The 21835-nt window shown below is 42.1% G+C and overlaps 1 long non-coding RNA gene across 1 annotated transcript; it reads left to right on the plus strand.

Annotated features, from left to right (window-relative positions):
• The first annotated feature begins 934 nt into the window (after positions 1–934).
• LOC110906950 lies at positions 935–18872 on the plus strand. The gene is made up of 3 exons (XR_004882602.1): positions 935–1112; positions 17977–18531; positions 18615–18872. It is a non-coding gene; the product is annotated as an uncharacterized LOC110906950 (long non-coding RNA).
• The last annotated feature ends 2963 nt before the right edge of the window (positions 18873–21835 follow it).

Below are 21835 nucleotides of genomic sequence, written 5' to 3' on the forward strand. Positions count from 1 at the left end.
TTTTATCAATCATAAAATTTGATTTTTCTCTTATAACTTGTGCTTGTTAACTTTAAAATAAAAAAATTAAATACACAGTTATGTTAAAAAAAAGTTTGTCAACGTCCCAATATAAATTTTGTTCAAAACAGAGTTTTACTTAAAATGAAATAATTTTTGTATCAACCGATAGTGACGGAACATCCGTACCACTACATGTATATCTTTTGCATGTGCTTGCATTGGTATTGCGTAATTTGACTACATGACGATGATGAATGCTATATTAATTTTTTTTTTTTGCTATTTTACTATGGTTACTAAATATTTTTTGTTACCCTACTACTTTAAAGTTGTTAATATTATTTGTATTTAAAAATTAAAAAAAATGGTTATCGAAAACGGAGTCTGGGGATAGGTGTATTGTACCGAACGATGCTGACGAAAAGACATCAGTCCCATTGCTATTATTCATTTTTATGATTCTTGGTTTCGGTACTAGTCAGTTCCGATATTCTACACTATCGGTAAACGTGTAAATATGCAGGTTATATTTTGTGTAGTAAGCTAGTATACGGGTTTCCTGCTACATTGCGTGCGAAAAACCTTCTAGTCTACTACTTCTAATAAACAAAATAATCTTTAGCCACTTGTCATTTGCTTAAACCACTACTTGCCACCTGTCATCCTCTTACTCCATCTTTAGAAAATTTGAGCGCTAAAAACACAAAACCTATGCGGCTATGCCTTCGCTCTTTTCCTTCACACTTTCACATGTCTTCATATCACAAACCCTAATTATGATGTCTCCCACTCAAGCATCCATGGCCGCCTTCGTATCTACCGCATTTGCGGCCATCTTCTATGTACCTGCGACCACCACAAGACCTCTGTCCTTTCATCTCACGATCCGGTTGTATTAACCCTAAGAGGCGCCTGTGTTTATCAATCTATTTCTTTCAATTCTAGGGTTCTAAACTCGATTTACTTTCATCCGATTATGATTAGTGCTTTTTTTCTTACAGATCCTTGTAACCATCCTGTTGATGGATTCTCTGCCCGTTTTGCTGACAAAAACAATCTATTTGAATTGAATGGAGCCTCACGATTATTGGGCTGCCTGATATATTATAGTAAGATTGTTCAATTGATTTTTGTTTTAATTTTGAAATATGTTTGTTTAATATTAGGTTAGGATGTTGATTTTGTTAAATTTGAGATGTTAGGGTTTGTTTAATCAACGAATCAAATGGATATTGAGCCAATAATTCCGGCGAATTAGCGGGCAACGTTAGTAATGTGACACTCTAGGTTTTCCCGAGCAACTATCTTGTATTGAAATTATGTGTACATATATTATTAAATGGAAATTTGTGAATTTCCTTGGTGTGCTATGTGATCCTTGCATTAAGTAACACACACACACACACACACACATATATATATATACACACACAATTATAATAGTGAACCGAGACCACAACGAACCCGACTCGAGACCACTCGATCTCGAGTAAACAGTAAACGGTTGGGCCGGTTGGGCCATACACCCGAGAAGCCCACTCGGAATCCACTTCGGGCGCACCACCTTGCATAAAACCCAAAAACCCTCACACACTCCCCTCTACACTCTCTCTCACTTCATTCTCTCTCTAGAAAACCTTAAACCCTAACAATCAAGCATCACCTCTCCTCTCCTTTCTCTTGGACCAAACCGGTGACAACACTAGAACTCTCGGCTCAAGCTTGGAACCATTCGGAAGTCCGCTCATCGACCCTTTATACACTCACACTTAGAGTATCCAGCCGGTTAGTGCCTCTTTTTGTTTTTATTGACAAAATACATGAAAAATTGTTATTTACCTATGATGAAGGTGTTTGCTTGATGATATAAGTATTATGTTTTGCTTAACCAATTGGGGTGTCCCAGTTGGCCAGTCTCACCTCTACTCTTCATAGAGACCCGGGTTCGAGTCCAGGCAGGGGGTATTCTGCCACCTTCTTCCCAGAGGGAAACGGACTCAGCTCGAGATGGGGTATTCACCGCCAGGCAGCATTGGGACGTTGCTAGCTTGTGGAGTGGGATCACTCCAGCGGCCGGGAGGTCCGTGCAATAACCCCCCCCCCAAGTATTATGTTTTGCTTGATTTAAGTGAGGAAAATGTTCCTTCATGATGATATGTGAACGGTTTGGTAGAAGTATGAGAATAAAGTGATGTGTTAAAGTTGTTAATAAGGTTTGATACATGACTAGGGTGTTATACGATGCACACATGATTTATGAATTAGTGATGGTAAATAATTGCTAAAAATGCTTTCAAAGTTGCAAGTATAGATCTAGGATAACATGTTTCGGGTCGGTTTTGAATGATTATGCATGATGAATAATTTGAATATATGATGAACATCATGAATATGAGTTGAAGGTGCCTTGAATATTTGAAAAACTTGTTGTTTGATCCATTTTGGTTAATTGTTAGACAAAGAAACATGTTTATGCATTTTCATTGGATAGTACATAAAATCATGAACATGAAATTCTATTGGTTAGTACAAGTCTCGCAGATGTACCAGAATCAGTAGGCAAGCGAGTCGAGATCTCTGGTTTCGACTCGAGATCACTAAGTTGCGACTCGAGACCGCGGTGATTGCGACTCGAGACCATATAGTGACAACTCGAGACTGGACTCGAGACCTCTAAGGTTGCGACTTAAGCCTGCACTACTCGAGACCGGACGTCCATGACTCGATACCTCCTGGTTGCGACCCGAGACCGCATGTTCTCGAGTCGAGACCACTTAGTCTCGATTGGGCTGTCTGACTCAGTTATTGGGCCACCAAATGTGACAACGTGTTTTGGGCTTGTATCTATGTTGCTGTGCCATGCTGCTGATTAACTGTTGGTGTGATCGGATAGGCCCAATAGCACTTGTGGTTTGTATGCTATGTGTTAAGTGTTACTGCTTAATCTAGAATCAGCCCAACATTTGGAATGCTTGTATAACATGCATGCAATGTGTTAGCTATGTGTAGAATATACGTGATATTCCTGTACCTAAAGCTGACCTATACTGGTAACCATGCTAGGACGTGGTGACCAACGTACTTGACCAAGTAAACAGTCTGCCGAGCAACCCAAGGTGAGTTCACACACTAAAAGCATGTGTCCCAGGGAGGGACACGAACAAACTGCCAACTTTGGGAAAAACACTTTCGAACTGTTATTTCCGGGGGAAATACGAATGGGTACTTTTAAATTACTATCTCCGGGGGAGATACGTTTGGATATTTTTTATAAATCACAACTAGCAAAACTAAACGAAACTCTATCACATTAAGTCCCTGCTTACAGTACCGATTAATCGCCGGGGGCGAACGGGTTATTAGTTGATAACGCTATTAGGTTTGACAACCTCACACCGTGACCGGGGGGATCGGTCGTGAACTAGTAGACCTTGCATCTTGGTCAATGATGATAGACATTGACTCGGGGCACAACAACTTTACGTCAACAGTTTCGGTATCGACAGTTTAGTGAGCTTACAGATGGGGTAGCTCCCCATAACCTGATTATAAATGCTTCTTCTAAACAGCTTACGTTTTTCGAAAACTAAAACTTGACACCTCGTGAACTCGCCAACATTATGTTCATACCCTACTGCATGCTTTGCAGGTACCCAGTGACTTAGGAGCTTGCAGCTTGGGGATGTGTAGTGGTCGTCTAGCCCATGTGTTGGGTTCTAAATAAACTTAAACTATGAACTTTGTTTAAACTATTTTGTCTATGCTTCCGCTATTTACCTAAACTACTATTTGAACTTCAAAACTTTTGAACCTAGATTATGATATTTGTTAACCCTGTGGTTGGTGAATAATACTTATGTTATAAATTAAATTGCTCAGTATAATTGGTGGTTGGATCCTGGTCAGTCACGCCCCCAGGCGGTGGTACTCCGCATGTGGATTTTGGGGTGTGACAGATTGGTATCAGAGCCATTGGTTATAGTGAACTTGGTTTTAAAAAGGGGGAATCTTTTTGAGAAAAACCAGACTATAACCCGTGACTCGTGGCGACACTACACTCCAAGTGCAAGACTCAACACATTAGACCTCATAGCTCGGACTAGGGTTTACTTGCTTGCTTACTTTATGCTTTATGTTCTGCTATACGTACTAGTGTGCCTAGTTAGATAGATATACCTCCCTCTTCTATCTCATTTTCGCTACATTGCGACATCACACTCATACTATGTTTTCTGATTATGAAGACAATGAGTGGACGTGGAAGGGGAAACATTAACATGACTCAGGCTCAATTCACTAACCTGCTTAACACGGTGGCTGCAGCTTTCGCAGCTCACCCTGGAGGTAAACCCGTTACTTTAGGATGTTTAGATCCTACCACCGCATCGTCTTTTCACCCCTAAACCTATTCGCTTCGCTTCTCACAACAGGTCAGCATGCGCCTGCGCAACCACATGTTTATACTTTCAAAACCTTCATGGATTGCAAGCCTCTCCCTTTCAATGGCACTGAGGGTGCCATAGGTCTCCTACACTGGATCGAGAAAGTCGAAGCCGTCTTTGCTGTCTGTGAGTGTCCCCCTGCGAATTGGGTGAAGTTTGCTACTGGTACGCTTGAAGGAAACGCGCTTTCATGGTGGAAGGCGCAAATTCAGATGTTTGGTTTGGAAACTGCTAATGCTACCGCGTGGGAAGATTTCAAGGACATGATTAAGGAAGAGTATTGTCACAGGGATGACATCCACAAGCTCGAAAACGAGTACTTTGAGCTCAAGATGGTTGGATCAGAGATCGAGACATACACCAAACATTCCAACGACTATGATGCTCTTTGCCCAAACATGTCTCGACCTATGTATCGAAGGATCGAATTGTACATCAAGGGTTTGGCCCCGGAAATCCGGAGCCATGTGACCGCAGCCAACCTCAGTACCATTCAGCCAGTCGTCCGTCTTGCTCACAAACTCACTGATCAGGATGTGGAACAGGGCAAGCTGCCCAAGAGGATCAGTGTTACTGCTGGAACTTCTAGTGATAACAAGCGTACGTGGGAAGGAAACCAAAACAAGGATGCTAACCCCACTCAGGTCCCATCTCAGCAAAGGAAAACTGAAAACAACAAGGGCCTTCAACAACAGGGTGGCTATCGAGGGAACCACCCCAAGTGCAACAAGTGCAACCGACACCACAGCGGGCCTTGTGGGAAAGGTCAGTGTCAGCGATGTAACAAGATGGGGCATGAGTCCAAGGACTGTAGGAGTCCACGTCCCGCATGGCAGAACCAACAACAGCAGCAACAACATCATGGGAATGTCAAGGGTTGTTTCCAGTGTGAAGCTGAGGGACACATTAAGAGGAATTGCCCCCAGCTCAATCAAAACGACAACAATCAGGGCGCCGGGAACAACAATCAAAACAACCACAATGCTGGGAATGGTGCAAGAGGAAGGGCATTTGTTATTGGAGCTGGAGAAGCAAGGAATGACCCCAACGTCGTGGCGGGTAAGTTCCTACTCGATGATCACTATGTTTCTGTATTATTTGATTCCGGAGCCGATGCTAGTTATATATCCCTACGTATTAGTAAGAAGCTTAATCACCCGCCTACTTTATTAAGTTTTAAGCATATCGTCGAGTTAGCTAATGGTAGAAACATCGAGGCCTCACATGTTATCAGCAACTGCAAACTAGTATTGTCTGGTCAGACCTATAGCATCGATCTTTTCCCTATCGTTCTTGGAAGCTTCGATGTCGTCATCGGTATGGATTGGTTATCCAAACATCGCGCTGAAATCCTCTGTTAAGAGAAAGTGGTTCGCATCCCTGCCGTTCTGGAAAACCCCTCATCGTTCAAGGTGACAAAGGCGGAGAAGTCACAGGCATCATCTCGTTCTTGAAAGCCCAGAGGTGTTTACGAAAGGGGCACACCGCTATCTTAGCACTTGTCACCAACACACAGGAAAAGGAAAAGAGGATTGAAAATTTTCCAGTGGTACGCGACTACCCCGAGGTGTTCCCTGAAGAACTACCTGGACTCCCTCCCCACCGTCAGGTCGAATTCCAAATCGAGCTAGCTTCCGGAGCAGCACCTATAGCTCGTGTGCCTTATTGACTAGCCCCCGCGGAACTGAAGGAACTCTCTACGCAACTACAGGAACTATTGGATAAAGGATTTATCCGTCCTAGTTCGTCACCTTGGGGAGCACCAGTACTCTTTGTCAAGATGAAGGATGGCACATTCCGAATGTGCATCGACTATCGTGAGCTGAACAAGGTTACCATCAAGAATCGCTACCCTCTCCCACGTATCGACGATCTATTCGATCAGTTGCAAGGATCGAGCTACTACTCTAAGATTGACCTGCGATCAGGTTATCATCAGCTAAGAGTCCGTGATGAAGACATCTCCAAAACTGCATTCAGAACTCGTTATGGTCATTACGAATTCCTCGTCATGCCCTTTGGAATGACTAACGCGCCTGCGGTTTTCATGGATCTCATGAACCGAGTGTGCAAGCCTTACCTCGACAAGTTCGTAATTGTGTTTATCGACGACATCCTGATCTACTCAAAAAGTCAAGAGGAGCATGAACAGCACCTGCGTCTTATTCTCGAACTCCTTCGAAATGAGCAACTGTACGCCAAGTTCTCGAAATGCGACTTCTGGCTTCGAGAAGTCCATTTCCTTGGGCACGTGGTTAATAAGGACGGAATTCACGTCGACCCAGCTAAGATCGACTCTGTAAAGAACTGGCCTACATCTAAAACTCCGATCGAAGTTCGCCAATTCTTGGGATTGGCAGGATACTATCGTAGATTTATCACGGGATTTTCGAAGATTGCTCAGCCCCTCACGACTCTCACTCAGAAGGGTATTGCTTACAAATGGAATGAAGCTCAGGAGTCTGCATTTCAGAAGCTGAAGGATAACCTCTGTAGTGCTCCCATTCTCTCATTACCTGAAGGTACCGACGACTTTGTGGTTTACTGCGATGCGTCTATTCATGGGCTCGGTTGCGTGTTAATGCAACGCGAGAAAGTTATTGCTTACGCTTCTCGATAACTTAAGACTCACGAAAGGAACTACACTACGCACGACTTGGAACTGGGAGCAGTGGTTTTTGCTCTTAAGATATGGAGACATTACCTGTACGGTACCAAGTGCATCATTTACACCGATCACAGGAGTCTCGAGCATATATTCAAGCAAAAGGAATTAAACATGCGACAACGTCGATGGGTCGAACTCTTGAATGATTACGAATGCGCAATCAAGTACCATCCGGGCAAGGCCAATGTTGTGGCTGACGCCCTCAGCCGAAAAGACACTACACCCAAACGTGTGCGACCGCTACAACTTACCATCCAGTCTAACCTCCCTACTCAGATTCGAAATGCTAGGTTGAAGCACTGAAACAAGAGAATATCATGGCTGAGTCCCTGCGAGGATCGAGGCAGTGGTTAGAGCAACTATCTTGTATTGAAATTATGTGTACATATATTATTAAATGGAAATTTGTGAATTTCCTTGGTGTGCTATGTGATCCTTGCATTAAGTAACACACACACACACACACACATATATATATATACACACACAATTATAATAGTGAACCGAGACCACAACGAACCCGACTCGAGACCACTCGATCTCGAGTAAACAGTAAACGGTTGGGCCGGTTGGGCCATACACCCGAGAAGCCCACTCGGAATCCACTTCGGGCGCACCACCTTGCATAAAACCCAAAAACCCTCACACACTCCCCTCTACACTCTCTCTCACTTCATTCTCTCTCTAGAAAACCTTAAACCCTAACAATCAAGCATCACCTCTCCTCTCCTTTCTCTTGGACCAAACCGGTGACAACACTAGAACTCTCGGCTCAAGCTTGGAACCATTCGGAAGTCCGCTCATCGACCCTTTATACACTCACACTTAGAGTATCCAGCCGGTTAGTGCCTCTTTTTGTTTTTATTGACAAAATACATGAAAAATTGTTATTTACCTATGATGAAGGTGTTTGCTTGATGATATAAGTATTATGTTTTGCTTAACCAATTGGGGTGTCCCAGTTGGCCAGTCTCACCTCTACTCTTCATAGAGACCCGGGTTCGAGTCCAGGCAGGGGGTATTCTGCCACCTTCTTCCCAGAGGGAAACGGACTCAGCTCGAGATGGGGTATTCACCGCCAGGCAGCATTGGGACGTTGCTAGCTTGTGGAGTGGGATCACTCCAGCGGCCGGGAGGTCCGTGCAATAACCCCCCCCCCCCCCCCAAGTATTATGTTTTGCTTGATTTAAGTGAGGAAAATGTTCCTTCATGATGATATGTGAACGGTTTGGTAGAAGTATGAGAATAAAGTGATGTGTTAAAGTTGTTAATAAGGTTTGATACATGACTAGGGTGTTATACGATGCACACATGATTTATGAATTAGTGATGGTAAATAATTGCTAAAAATGCTTTCAAAGTTGCAAGTATAGATCTAGGATAACATGTTTCGGGTCGGTTTTGAATGATTATGCATGATGAATAATTTGAATATATGATGAACATCATGAATATGAGTTGAAGGTGCCTTGAATATTTGAAAAACTTGTTGTTTGATCCATTTTGGTTAATTGTTAGACAAAGAAACATGTTTATGCATTTTCATTGGATAGTACATAAAATCATGAACATGAAATTCTATTGGTTAGTACAAGTCTCGCAGATGTACCAGAATCAGTAGGCAAGCGAGTCGAGATCTCTGGTTTCGACTCGAGATCACTAAGTTGCGACTCGAGACCGCGGTGATTGCGACTCGAGACCATATAGTGACAACTCGAGACTGGACTCGAGACCTCTAAGGTTGCGACTTAAGCCTGCACTACTCGAGACCGGACGTCCATGACTCGATACCTCCTGGTTGCGACCCGAGACCGCATGTTCTCGAGTCGAGACCACTTAGTCTCGATTGGGCTGTCTGACTCAGTTATTGGGCCACCAAATGTGACAACGTGTTTTGGGCTTGTATCTATGTTGCTGTGCCATGCTGCTGATTAACTGTTGGTGTGATCGGATAGGCCCAATAGCACTTGTGGTTTGTATGCTATGTGTTAAGTGTTACTGCTTAATCTAGAATCAGCCCAACATTTGGAATGCTTGTATAACATGCATGCAATGTGTTAGCTATGTGTAGAATATACGTGATATTCCTGTACCTAAAGCTGACCTATACTGGTAACCATGCTAGGACGTGGTGACCAACGTACTTGACCAAGTAAACAGTCTGCCGAGCAACCCAAGGTGAGTTCACACACTAAAAGCATGTGTCCCAGGGAGGGACACGAACAAACTGCCAACTTTGGGAAAAACACTTTCGAACTGTTATTTCCGGGGGAAATACGAATGGGTACTTTTAAATTACTATCTCCGGGGGAGATACGTTTGGATATTTTTTATAAATCACAACTAGCAAAACTAAACGAAACTCTATCACATTAAGTCCCTGCTTACAGTACCGATTAATCGCCGGGGGCGAACGGGTTATTAGTTGATAACGCTATTAGGTTTGACAACCTCACACCGTGACCGGGGGGATCGGTCGTGAACTAGTAGACCTTGCATCTTGGTCAATGATGATAGACATTGACTCGGGGCACAACAACTTTACGTCAACAGTTTCGGTATCGACAGTTTAGTGAGCTTACAGATGGGGTAGCTCCCCATAACCTGATTATAAATGCTTCTTCTAAACAGCTTACGTTTTTCGAAAACTAAAACTTGACACCTCGTGAACTCGCCAACATTATGTTCATACCCTACTGCATGCTTTGCAGGTACCCAGTGACTTAGGAGCTTGCAGCTTGGGGATGTGTAGTGGTCGTCTAGCCCATGTGTTGGGTTCTAAATAAACTTAAACTATGAACTTTGTTTAAACTATTTTGTCTATGCTTCCGCTATTTACCTAAACTACTATTTGAACTTCAAAACTTTTGAACCTAGATTATGATATTTGTTAACCCTGTGGTTGGTGAATAATACTTATGTTATAAATTAAATTGCTCAGTATAATTGGTGGTTGGATCCTGGTCAGTCACGCCCCCAGGCGGTGGTACTCCGCATGTGGATTTTGGGGTGTGACAGATTGGTATCAGAGCCATTGGTTATAGTGAACTTGGTTTTAAAAAGGGGGAATCTTTTTGAGAAAAACCAGACTATAACCCGTGACTCGTGGCGACACTACACTCCAAGTGCAAGACTCAACACATTAGACCTCATAGCTCGGACTAGGGTTTACTTGCTTGCTTACTTTATGCTTTATGTTCTGCTATACGTACTAGTGTGCCTAGTTAGATAGATATACCTCCCTCTTCTATCTCATTTTCGCTACATTGCGACATCACACTCATACTATGTTTTCTGATTATGAAGACAATGAGTGGACGTGGAAGGGGAAACATTAACATGACTCAGGCTCAATTCACTAACCTGCTTAACACGGTGGCTGCAGCTTTCGCAGCTCACCCTGGAGGTAAACCCGTTACTTTAGGATGTTTAGATCCTACCACCGCATCGTCTTTTCACCCCTAAACCTATTCGCTTCGCTTCTCACAACAGGTCAGCATGCGCCTGCGCAACCACATGTTTATACTTTCAAAACCTTCATGGATTGCAAGCCTCTCCCTTTCAATGGCACTGAGGGTGCCATAGGTCTCCTACACTGGATCGAGAAAGTCGAAGCCGTCTTTGCTGTCTGTGAGTGTCCCCCTGCGAATTGGGTGAAGTTTGCTACTGGTACGCTTGAAGGAAACGCGCTTTCATGGTGGAAGGCGCAAATTCAGATGTTTGGTTTGGAAACTGCTAATGCTACCGCGTGGGAAGATTTCAAGGACATGATTAAGGAAGAGTATTGTCACAGGGATGACATCCACAAGCTCGAAAACGAGTACTTTGAGCTCAAGATGGTTGGATCAGAGATCGAGACATACACCAAACATTCCAACGACTATGATGCTCTTTGCCCAAACATGTCTCGACCTATGTATCGAAGGATCGAATTGTACATCAAGGGTTTGGCCCCGGAAATCCGGAGCCATGTGACCGCAGCCAACCTCAGTACCATTCAGCCAGTCGTCCGTCTTGCTCACAAACTCACTGATCAGGATGTGGAACAGGGCAAGCTGCCCAAGAGGATCAGTGTTACTGCTGGAACTTCTAGTGATAACAAGCGTACGTGGGAAGGAAACCAAAACAAGGATGCTAACCCCACTCAGGTCCCATCTCAGCAAAGGAAAACTGAAAACAACAAGGGCCTTCAACAACAGGGTGGCTATCGAGGGAACCACCCCAAGTGCAACAAGTGCAACCGACACCACAGCGGGCCTTGTGGGAAAGGTCAGTGTCAGCGATGTAACAAGATGGGGCATGAGTCCAAGGACTGTAGGAGTCCACGTCCCGCATGGCAGAACCAACAACAGCAGCAACAACATCATGGGAATGTCAAGGGTTGTTTCCAGTGTGGAGCTGAGGGACACATTAAGAGGAATTGCCCCCAGCTCAATCAAAACGACAACAATCAGGGCGCCGGGAACAACAATCAAAACAACCACAATGCTGGGAATGGTGCAAGAGGAAGGGCATTTGTTATTGGAGCTGGAGAAGCAAGGAATGACCCCAACGTCGTGGCGGGTAAGTTCCTACTCGATGATCACTATGTTTCTGTATTATTTGATTCCGGAGCCGATGCTAGTTATATATCCCTACGTATTAGTAAGAAGCTTAATCACCCGCCTACTTTATTAAGTTTTAAGCATATCGTCGAGTTAGCTAATGGTAGAAACATCGAGGCCTCACATGTTATCAGCAACTGCAAACTAGTATTGTCTGGTCAGACCTATAGCATCGATCTTTTCCCTATCGTTCTTGGAAGCTTCGATGTCGTCATCGGTATGGATTGGTTATCCAAACATCGCGCTGAAATCCTCTGTTAAGAGAAAGTGGTTCGCATCCCTGCCGTTCTGGAAAACCCCTCATCGTTCAAGGTGACAAAGGCGGAGAAGTCACAGGCATCATCTCGTTCTTGAAAGCCCAGAGGTGTTTACGAAAGGGGCACACCGCTATCTTAGCACTTGTCACCAACACACAGGAAAAGGAAAAGAGGATTGAAAATTTTCCAGTGGTACGCGACTACCCCGAGGTGTTCCCTGAAGAACTACCTGGACTCCCTCCCCACCGTCAGGTCGAATTCCAAATCGAGCTAGCTTCCGGAGCAGCACCTATAGCTCGTGTGCCTTATTGACTAGCCCCCGCGGAACTGAAGGAACTCTCTACGCAACTACAGGAACTATTGGATAAAGGATTTATCCGTCCTAGTTCGTCACCTTGGGGAGCACCAGTACTCTTTGTCAAGATGAAGGATGGCACATTCCGAATGTGCATCGACTATCGTGAGCTGAACAAGGTTACCATCAAGAATCGCTACCCTCTCCCACGTATCGACGATCTATTCGATCAGTTGCAAGGATCGAGCTACTACTCTAAGATTGACCTGCGATCAGGTTATCATCAGCTAAGAGTCCGTGATGAAGACATCTCCAAAACTGCATTCAGAACTCGTTATGGTCATTACGAATTCCTCGTCATGCCCTTTGGAATGACTAACGCGCCTGCGGTTTTCATGGATCTCATGAACCGAGTGTGCAAGCCTTACCTCGACAAGTTCGTAATTGTGTTTATCGACGACATCCTGATCTACTCAAAAAGTCAAGAGGAGCATGAACAGCACCTGCGTCTTATTCTCGAACTCCTTCGAAATGAGCAACTGTACGCCAAGTTCTCGAAATGCGACTTCTGGCTTCGAGAAGTCCATTTCCTTGGGCACGTGGTTAATAAGGACGGAATTCACGTCGACCCAGCTAAGATCGACTCTGTAAAGAACTGGCCTACATCTAAAACTCCGATCGAAGTTCGCCAATTCTTGGGATTGGCAGGATACTATCGTAGATTTATCACGGGATTTTCGAAGATTGCTCAGCCCCTCACGACTCTCACTCAGAAGGGTATTGCTTACAAATGGAATGAAGCTCAGGAGTCTGCATTTCAGAAGCTGAAGGATAACCTCTGTAGTGCTCCCATTCTCTCATTACCTGAAGGTACCGACGACTTTGTGGTTTACTGCGATGCGTCTATTCATGGGCTCGGTTGCGTGTTAATGCAACGCGAGAAAGTTATTGCTTACGCTTCTCGATAACTTAAGACTCACGAAAGGAACTACACTACGCACGACTTGGAACTGGGAGCAGTGGTTTTTGCTCTTAAGATATGGAGACATTACCTGTACGGTACCAAGTGCATCATTTACACCGATCACAGGAGTCTCGAGCATATATTCAAGCAAAAGGAATTAAACATGCGACAACGTCGATGGGTCGAACTCTTGAATGATTACGAATGCGCAATCAAGTACCATCCGGGCAAGGCCAATGTTGTGGCTGACGCCCTCAGCCGAAAAGACACTACACCCAAACGTGTGCGACCGCTACAACTTACCATCCAGTCTAACCTCCCTACTCAGATTCGAAATGCTAGGTTGAAGCACTGAAACAAGAGAATATCATGGCTGAGTCCCTGCGAGGATCGAGGCAGTGGTTAGAACAAAAAGAAGACGGCGCTTCCTATGTGACAAGGCACATTTGGGTTCCACTCTATGGAGATCTACGTGAACTTGTGATGGACGAAGCCCATAAGTCCCGTTACTCAGTACATCCTGGTTCGGATAAGATGTACCACGACTTAAGGACTACGTATTGGTGGCCTGGCATGAAAGCCCATATAGCAACATATGTCAGCAAATGTTTGACTTGCGCAAGAGTCAAGACTGAGTATCAAAAACCAGCGGGCCTACTCCAACAACCCGAGATCCCGAAATGGAAATGGGAGCAAATCTCCATGGATTTCGTTAATGGCCTGCCTAGATCTCAGCGCGGAAACGACACTATCTGGGTGATTGTAGACCGATTAACTAAGTCTGCACACTTTTTGGCTATCAAAGAAACAGACAAGTTCTCTACCTTGGCAGACATTTATTTAAAGGAAGTAGTGTCCATGCACGGGGTGCCAACCTCCATTATTTCCGATCGAGACGCACGTTTTACTTCTGAGTTGTGGCAAGCTATGCACAAATCCTTTGGCTCACGTTTAGACATGAGCACCGCTTATCATCCACAAATGGATGGGCAGTCTGAACGCACCATCCAAACCCTGGAAGACATGCTTAGGGCATGTGTGATCGATTTTGGCAAGAATTGGGAGAAGCATCTACCGCTAGTGGAATTCTCGTATAATAACAACTACCACACCAGCATTCAGGCAGCACCCTTTGAGGCATTGTACGGTCGTAAATGCCGATCACCTCTTTGCTGGGCGGAAGTTGGTGACAGCCAGATCACAGGCCCATAATTGGTGGTAGACACAACGGAAAGGATTGCCCAGATCAGACAACGCATGATGGCAGCTCGTGACCGTCAGAAAAGTTACGCTGATAAGCGTAGGAAACCGCTAGAATTCCAGGTCGGTGACCGGGTTCTACTTAAAGTCTGACCCTGGAAGGGTGTGGTTCGTTTTAGTAAATGGGGCAAGCTGAATCCGCGATATGTTGGACCATTCGAAATTACCGAGAGGATCGGTAAGGTTGCTTATAGGTTGAACCTGCCAGAAGAGCTGAGTACGGTACACAACGTCTTCCACGTGTCTAATCTGAAGAAGTGCCCGTCAGATGAAACACTCATAATTCCTTTCAAGGAACTCACTTTTGACGAACATCTACACTTTATTGAGGAGCCGATTGAGATCACGAATCGAGAGATCAAAACCCTCAAACGTAGCCAGATACCTATTGTACGAGTTCGTTGGAACTCGCGTCGTGGCCCAGAGTTTACCTGGGAGCGGGAAGACCAAATGAAGCGCAAGTATCCCCAGTTGTTCCCAAATGAAACCCCCAGCACTAAAGCTACAACCGAATTTCGCGACGAAATTCCAACCTAACGGGGGGGGGGGGGATGATGTGACACCCCGTTGAAACGCTCTCACTCACACTAGCTTGTCAGTGGCTGCCTTAACTTTCGGGACGAAAGTTCTTAAAACTTGGGGATAATGTGACACTCTAGGTTTTCCCGAGCAACCATCTTGTATTGAAATTATGTGTACATATATTATTAAATGGAAATTTGTGAATTTCCTTGGTGTGCTATATGATCCTTGCATTAAGTAACATATATATATATATATACACAATTATAATAGTGAACCGAGACCACAACGAACCCAACTCGAGACCACTCGGTCTCGAGTAAACAGTAAACGGTTGGGCCGGTTGGGCCATACACCCGAGAAGCCCACTCGAAATCCACTTAGGGTGCACCACCTTGCATAAAACCCAAAAACCCTCACACACTCCCCTCTACACTCCCTCTCACTTTATTCTCTCTCTAGAAAACCTTAAACCCTAACAATCAAGCATCACCTCTCCTCTCCTTTCTCTTGGACCAAACCGGTGACAACACTAGAACTCTCGGCTCAAGCTTGGAACCATTCGGAAGCCCGCTCATCGACCCTTTATACCTTCACACTTAGAGTATCTAGCCGGTTAGTGCCTCTTTTAGTTTTTATTGACAAAATACATGAAAAATTGTTATTTACCTGTGGTGAAGGTGTTTGCTTGATGATATAAGTATTATGTTTTGCTTGATTTAAGTGAGGAAAATGTTCCTTCATGATGATATGTGAACGGTTTGGTAGAAGTATGATAATAAAGTGATGTGTTAAAGTTGTTAATAAGGTTTGATACATGACTAGGGTGTTATATGATGCACACATGATTTATGAATTAGTGATGGTAAATAATTGCTAAAAATGCTTTCAAAGTTGCATGTATATATCTAGGATAACATGTTTCGGGTCGGTTTTGAATGATTATGCATGATGAATAATTTGAATATATGATGAACAACATGAATATGAGTTGAAGGTGCCTTGAATATTTGAAAAACTTGTTGTTTGTTCCATTTTGGTTAATTGTTAGACAAAGAAACATGTTTATGCATTTTATTGGATAATACATAAAATCATGAACATGAAATTCTATTGGTTAGTACAAGTCTCGCAGATGTACTAGAATCAGCAGGCAAGCGAGTCGAGATCTCTGGTTTCGACTTGAGACCATTAAGTTGCGACTCGAGACCACGGTGATTGCGACTCGAGACCATATAGTGACAACTCGAGACTGGACTCGAGACCTCTAAGGTTGCGACTTAAGCCTGCACTACTTGAGACCGGACGTCCATGACTCGAGACCTCCTAGTTGCGACCCGAGACCGCATGTTCTCGAGTCGAGACCACTTAGTCTCGATTGGGCTGTCTGACTCAGTTATTGGGCCACCAAATGTGACAACGTGTTTTGGGCTTGTATCTATGCTGTTGTGCCATGCTGCTGATTAACTGTTGGTGTGAATGGATAGGCCCAATACCACTTGTGGTTTGTATGCTATGTGTGAAGTGTTACTGCTTAATCTAGAATCAGCCCAACATTTGGAATGCTTGTATAACATGCATGCAATGTGTTAGCTATGTGTAGAATATACGTGATATTCCTGTACCCAAAGCTGACCTATACTGGTAACCATGCTAGGACGTGGTGACCAACGTACTTGACCAAGTAAATAGTCTGTCGAGCAACCCAAGGTGAGTTCACACACTAAAAGCATGCGTCCCAGGGAGGGACACAGACAAACTGCCAACTTTAGGAAAAACACTTTCGAACTGTTATTTCCGGGGGAAATACGAATGGGTACTTTTAAATTACTATCTCCGGGGGAGATACGTTTGGATATTATTTATAAATCACAACTAGCAAAACTAAACGAAACTCTATCACATTAAGTCCCTGCTTACAGTACCGATTAATCGCCGGGGGCGAACGGGTTATTAGTTGATAGCGCTATCAGGTTTGACAACCTCACACCGTGACCGGGGGGATCGGGCGTGAACTAGTAGACCTTGCATCTTGGTCAATGATGATAGACATTGACTCGGGGCACAACAACTTTACGTCAACAGTTTCGGTATCGACAGTTTAATGAGCTTACAGATGGGGTAGCTCCCCATAACGTGATTATAAATGCTTCATCTAAACAACTTACATTTTTCGAAAACTAAAACTTGACACCTCGTGAACTCGCAAACATTATGTTGATACCCTACTGCATGCTTTGCAGGTACCCAGTGACTTAGGAGCTTGCAGCTTGGGGATGTGTAGTGGTCGTCTAGCCCATGTGTTGGGTTCTAAATAAACTTGAACTATGAACTTTGTTTAAACTATTTTGCCTATGCTTCCGCTACTTACCTAAACTACTATTTGAACTTCAAAACTTTTGAACCTTGATTATGATATTTGTTAACCCTGTGGTTGGTGAATATTACTTATGTTATAAATTAAATTGCTCAGTATAATTGGTGGTTGGATCCTGGTCAGTCACGCCCCCAGGCGGTGGTACTCCGCATGTGGATTTTGGGGTGTGACTAGTAATATGGTTCTAAATGTATATCACTGGTGCTAATTTCCTATTTTGTTTCCCATGATTTTTAATTTGTTATTTTCATTAATACACTGTGTCCAGATTATTTTGTTAGATTGAGATCTGTATGTTAACACATTGTTGATTGGTTCCAGTTACAAAACCGTGTTTAGTTTTGCTGTTTTGTGACACAAAATGTTGTATTGAGTAAGCTAATTAGAACACTTTTAAACTTGGTTAGTGGTTACTATTTTCTTTTGTAGATCTTTAAAGCAACATTCTAATCTAGCACAACTGATGACCATGTATGATGACAACATTCTAATGCAGCACAACTTATTACAAATCTACATCTTTTGTAGATATGTAAAGCAACATTTTAGTATATGCTGACCTTCATAAGTGTTGTTTTATGCAGTTTAATTAGTAGAGACACACATATTTTCTTTTTTCGTGGGTAGAGCATTTGTTACAGATATTGAGAAGTTTGGATTGAGAAGCAAAGCAAGATCGTTGGAGATCAAAAGTTTAATAGGCTTTTTTTCAGAGGTCGCAGAGGTTTGCCTTCAAATTTCTTTCTTTATTGGATGAGTTATGAAGTTGTTCAATCTGTAGTAATATTCGTACGAACGTTTATGTAGGATTGAATTTAGCCTGGTTCAAATCTTTTGCAATCAGTTGAATACGTTGTATTTGGGGTACATTCTATTATCTGTTTTCACACTATAAATTTTATACTGTAAAAAAATCATATTCAGACTCCTATTAAAGCGATATCGAATAAAGGAGTTGTATATGTTGTTAGCAGCCTATTGAGAAACAATCTCTCCTTTATTTTGGGATCTTATGTTGTCTCGTTCATATTTTCAATGCCCTTTTGGGTCCCGATAGACAAAATACAAGGCATCAGGGTATTTCAATTGATGACAAGGCAGAAGTCATGGATAACACAGGTCTAGACAGACGGCATGAGGTATGCTACGTGCCATCACATATATATTTGCCTATATCGATATGACACTATAAGTTATAACATAGTTGGTTTCGTTCTTGAAGGTAGAAGGTAATGTTATGCATATTATGAAGGCTTTGCCAAGTCATCATGCACCTGCTCAAAGTTTAATTGAAGACAATTCACTACAATTACTTTTTGAGATGGTTGCTAATGGATCTTTGATATTAAGTTCAAGATATAAAGAAGGTTTCAGCGGGCAGTGGCTTTTGTGGATTCAAACCGGTTATATGAATTCAAGAATCACAATCACAAAATTAGATGTTACAATTAGATACATACACATATTCAAACACCGCTTTAGTGTTAAGTGGTTTTTTGAATTACACAGCAATTTACAAAATCTATGAATGGGATTTGTGAAATATACCATATGATAATAACAATTATTTTTATTTTTAGAGGTTGCAAGTGATATTAAATATGGATTTGTACTAAAATGTTGAACGTTGTTGGTTATCAGGTATATCAAATAGCGGTACGGACCGGTATTTAAAGGTAAAAACCAATACAGAAAACGTAAAATATCTGTACTGAAAATCGAGTCGGTTTGGGAAATTCGTTGTCGGTTCCGAACCGGTACCCGATACCATTTGCTCATCCCTAATTCACAGTGAAAAGAAGTCTTCCAGTTACTAGAGCTATAAGTTGAATGGCATTATATTGGATGGTAGCAATGTAGTTAGCTTTAACGATTATGGTGAAAAGGTAAAAGTTTGAACCCTTTTTCACTAATATTTGTTTTCTTATCTTTAATTTATATATTCATGCTAATGTTCGTTTGCTAATGTATGGTGGTTCGGGTCTGGCATGGCATATATAACATGTATGCTTTAATATTAGAACAAATTAGTAAGTTCTCTAATCCATGTATTTCTGGTAATCGTGTATGCTTTAATATCACAAGTTAAGGAGTGAGTAACTAAGTTTCTTATTTAATCTTAGTATTTCTGGTAATTAGTCACACACACGTTACTTTTGGAGTTACCAAAGAAGACTGGGTCTTCTATTAGTATGTAAAATATGGAATTCACATAGTATAATGTTAGGTAATGGTTTTGTTCACATAAACTTTTAAAAGATAGCATCACTGCATCAGTATGTATGACGAATCTTTGATGTGGCAATATGTCTTTTGTACCCGGATTTGTATATGTGTAATGAAAAAAAACTTTTAAAATACTAACGTGATTTCATGTTCAGAGCCAAGTGGTAGCTGCAACTAAAGGGTCCAAATCATGTTTCTTCAATAAAAAAATGCTTAGAATATATATATATATATATATATATATATATATAGTGGAGGGTTCAAACAAGAAGAATTATTTTGTAAGAAGAAAAAAGAAAAAGTTTCAACTAATAAGAATGCTTCATTTTACTTCATTTAATATTTGCATTTAGTTTTAATATAAGGGTATATTGGTAAACTTACATAAATCATTAATTTGTATTCTTCCCCTTTAATAACTAACTAAATTAAATTTGTAACTCCTTTTCAAAATATATACTTTTTTCCAAATTAAAAAACAACTTAATTTAAAGTGTAAAATAAATTACTAGTTGTGTAGGATAAATTACGAGTTGTGTAGGATATATTTCGAGGTGTGTAGGATAAATTTTGACTGTGTAGGATCAAATTCTATAATATGTAGGGTATATGTAGGAAAATTTTGATATGTGTAGGTATTGTAGATTATATGTAGGATAATTAGTGATTAGTTAACTAATTAATTAAAGAGAGAAAAATTAATGATATGAGTTATAAATGAAATAGTATTTTACTAATATGCCCTTTCTTCTTTTTCTTCTCACATTAAATTTCTTCTCAAATGAACCTTCCCCTATATATATATATATATATATATATATATATATATATATATATATATATATATATATATATATATATATATATATATGGGAGCGCTAAAATGAAAACCATCTCCAGTTGTAAGAACCATGAGAACCATTCTCCACCAATCATATTTTGCCAACAAAAAGGGTAGTTTGGTCATTTACCCAAAATGTCAAATCTCAGCCTCTCTCTTCATTTAAATCTCACCCTCTCTCTCCCTTTTAAATCTCACCCTACCCTGTGTCTTCTTCCTCATTTGTCTCAAAACACCATATTTCATCTTGGATGAGAGAGAAGGGGAACATCCATTTGTCTTCATCCTCATTTGTCTTCATCCTCCACTTAACCGTCCACCGCCGGATCTCCCCCTGGCCCCTCCATTGCCGTCGGCCTTCCACACATCTCCGTCGCCGGTCACCCACCCTCATCGACTCCATCTTTTCTGCTTTTTTACACTTCTTCAATGGGCATCGTACGGACGGATGAGAGCCGGAGATCTGAGATCGAAGAATTTCGCCGGATGAGAGCCGGAGATCTAACATCGAAGAGTTTCGCCGGAGATCCTATTCCGCCGTCGTCCTCAAAGTCACCCCGGAAGACGACATCAATCACTGGTGAGTAAGTTTTATGATTAAAATTATCTGTGATTTTGTGTGTAGATCTTAGAAGCGGTTGTGTTGATTTTGTGAACTGGTATTTTGATTGAGGATATTGAGATTTTTGACATATGTGTTCTAGATTTGTTGAATCATGAGCTTTATAGTATATACATTTACATAGCTAGTGAAAGTGTGAAACAGCTTCTGATTATAATGAAGGTATAACTTGTAAATTCTAATGTTAGTATATGCATATTGTTAAATATTAATTGTTAAGTATGAAGAACAGAGCACTTTGTGTTAGGTTTTAGGTTATCTGATTGTAATTATCTGTGTTTTTGTGTAGATCTTAGAAGCGGTTATGTTGACTTTGTGTAGTGATGTGTCGATTGAGAATTTTTAAAATTTTGACTGATACATATTTATGCTGTTGAGGTTGAGAGAGTGTTGTTTTGGATCTTGCAGCGACGGTGTTTGGCGGTGGTTATGTTGGAGGTGGTTGTTGTGTGAGCGGTGGCGGTGGTGAAGATGGTGAGGGGTGGATGAAGTGGGTGGTCGATTTATTTGCAAAGCGGTGCCGGTGGTGTCCCCGAGGTGCCGCGCGGTGTCGGTGGTGCCCCGTGGTGCCGGTGGTCGTTTGAAGTGTGGTTTTTTGGATTTGGGGCGGTGATGATGAAAAAAAAAGAAAGAAACGCATATTTTGATGACGATGGCGCGGCAAGGATGGTTTGATTTGGTATGTTGGGGATTTTGATTTGTGTTCTTTTGAATATGTGGGTTTTGATATGGTCGATTTGGGCGGCGATGATGA

The sequence above is a fragment of the Helianthus annuus genome, chromosome 2, assembly GCF_002127325.2.
Source record: "Helianthus annuus cultivar XRQ/B chromosome 2, HanXRQr2.0-SUNRISE, whole genome shotgun sequence".
In the NCBI taxonomy this organism is placed as follows: Eukaryota; Viridiplantae; Streptophyta; class Magnoliopsida; order Asterales; family Asteraceae; genus Helianthus; species Helianthus annuus.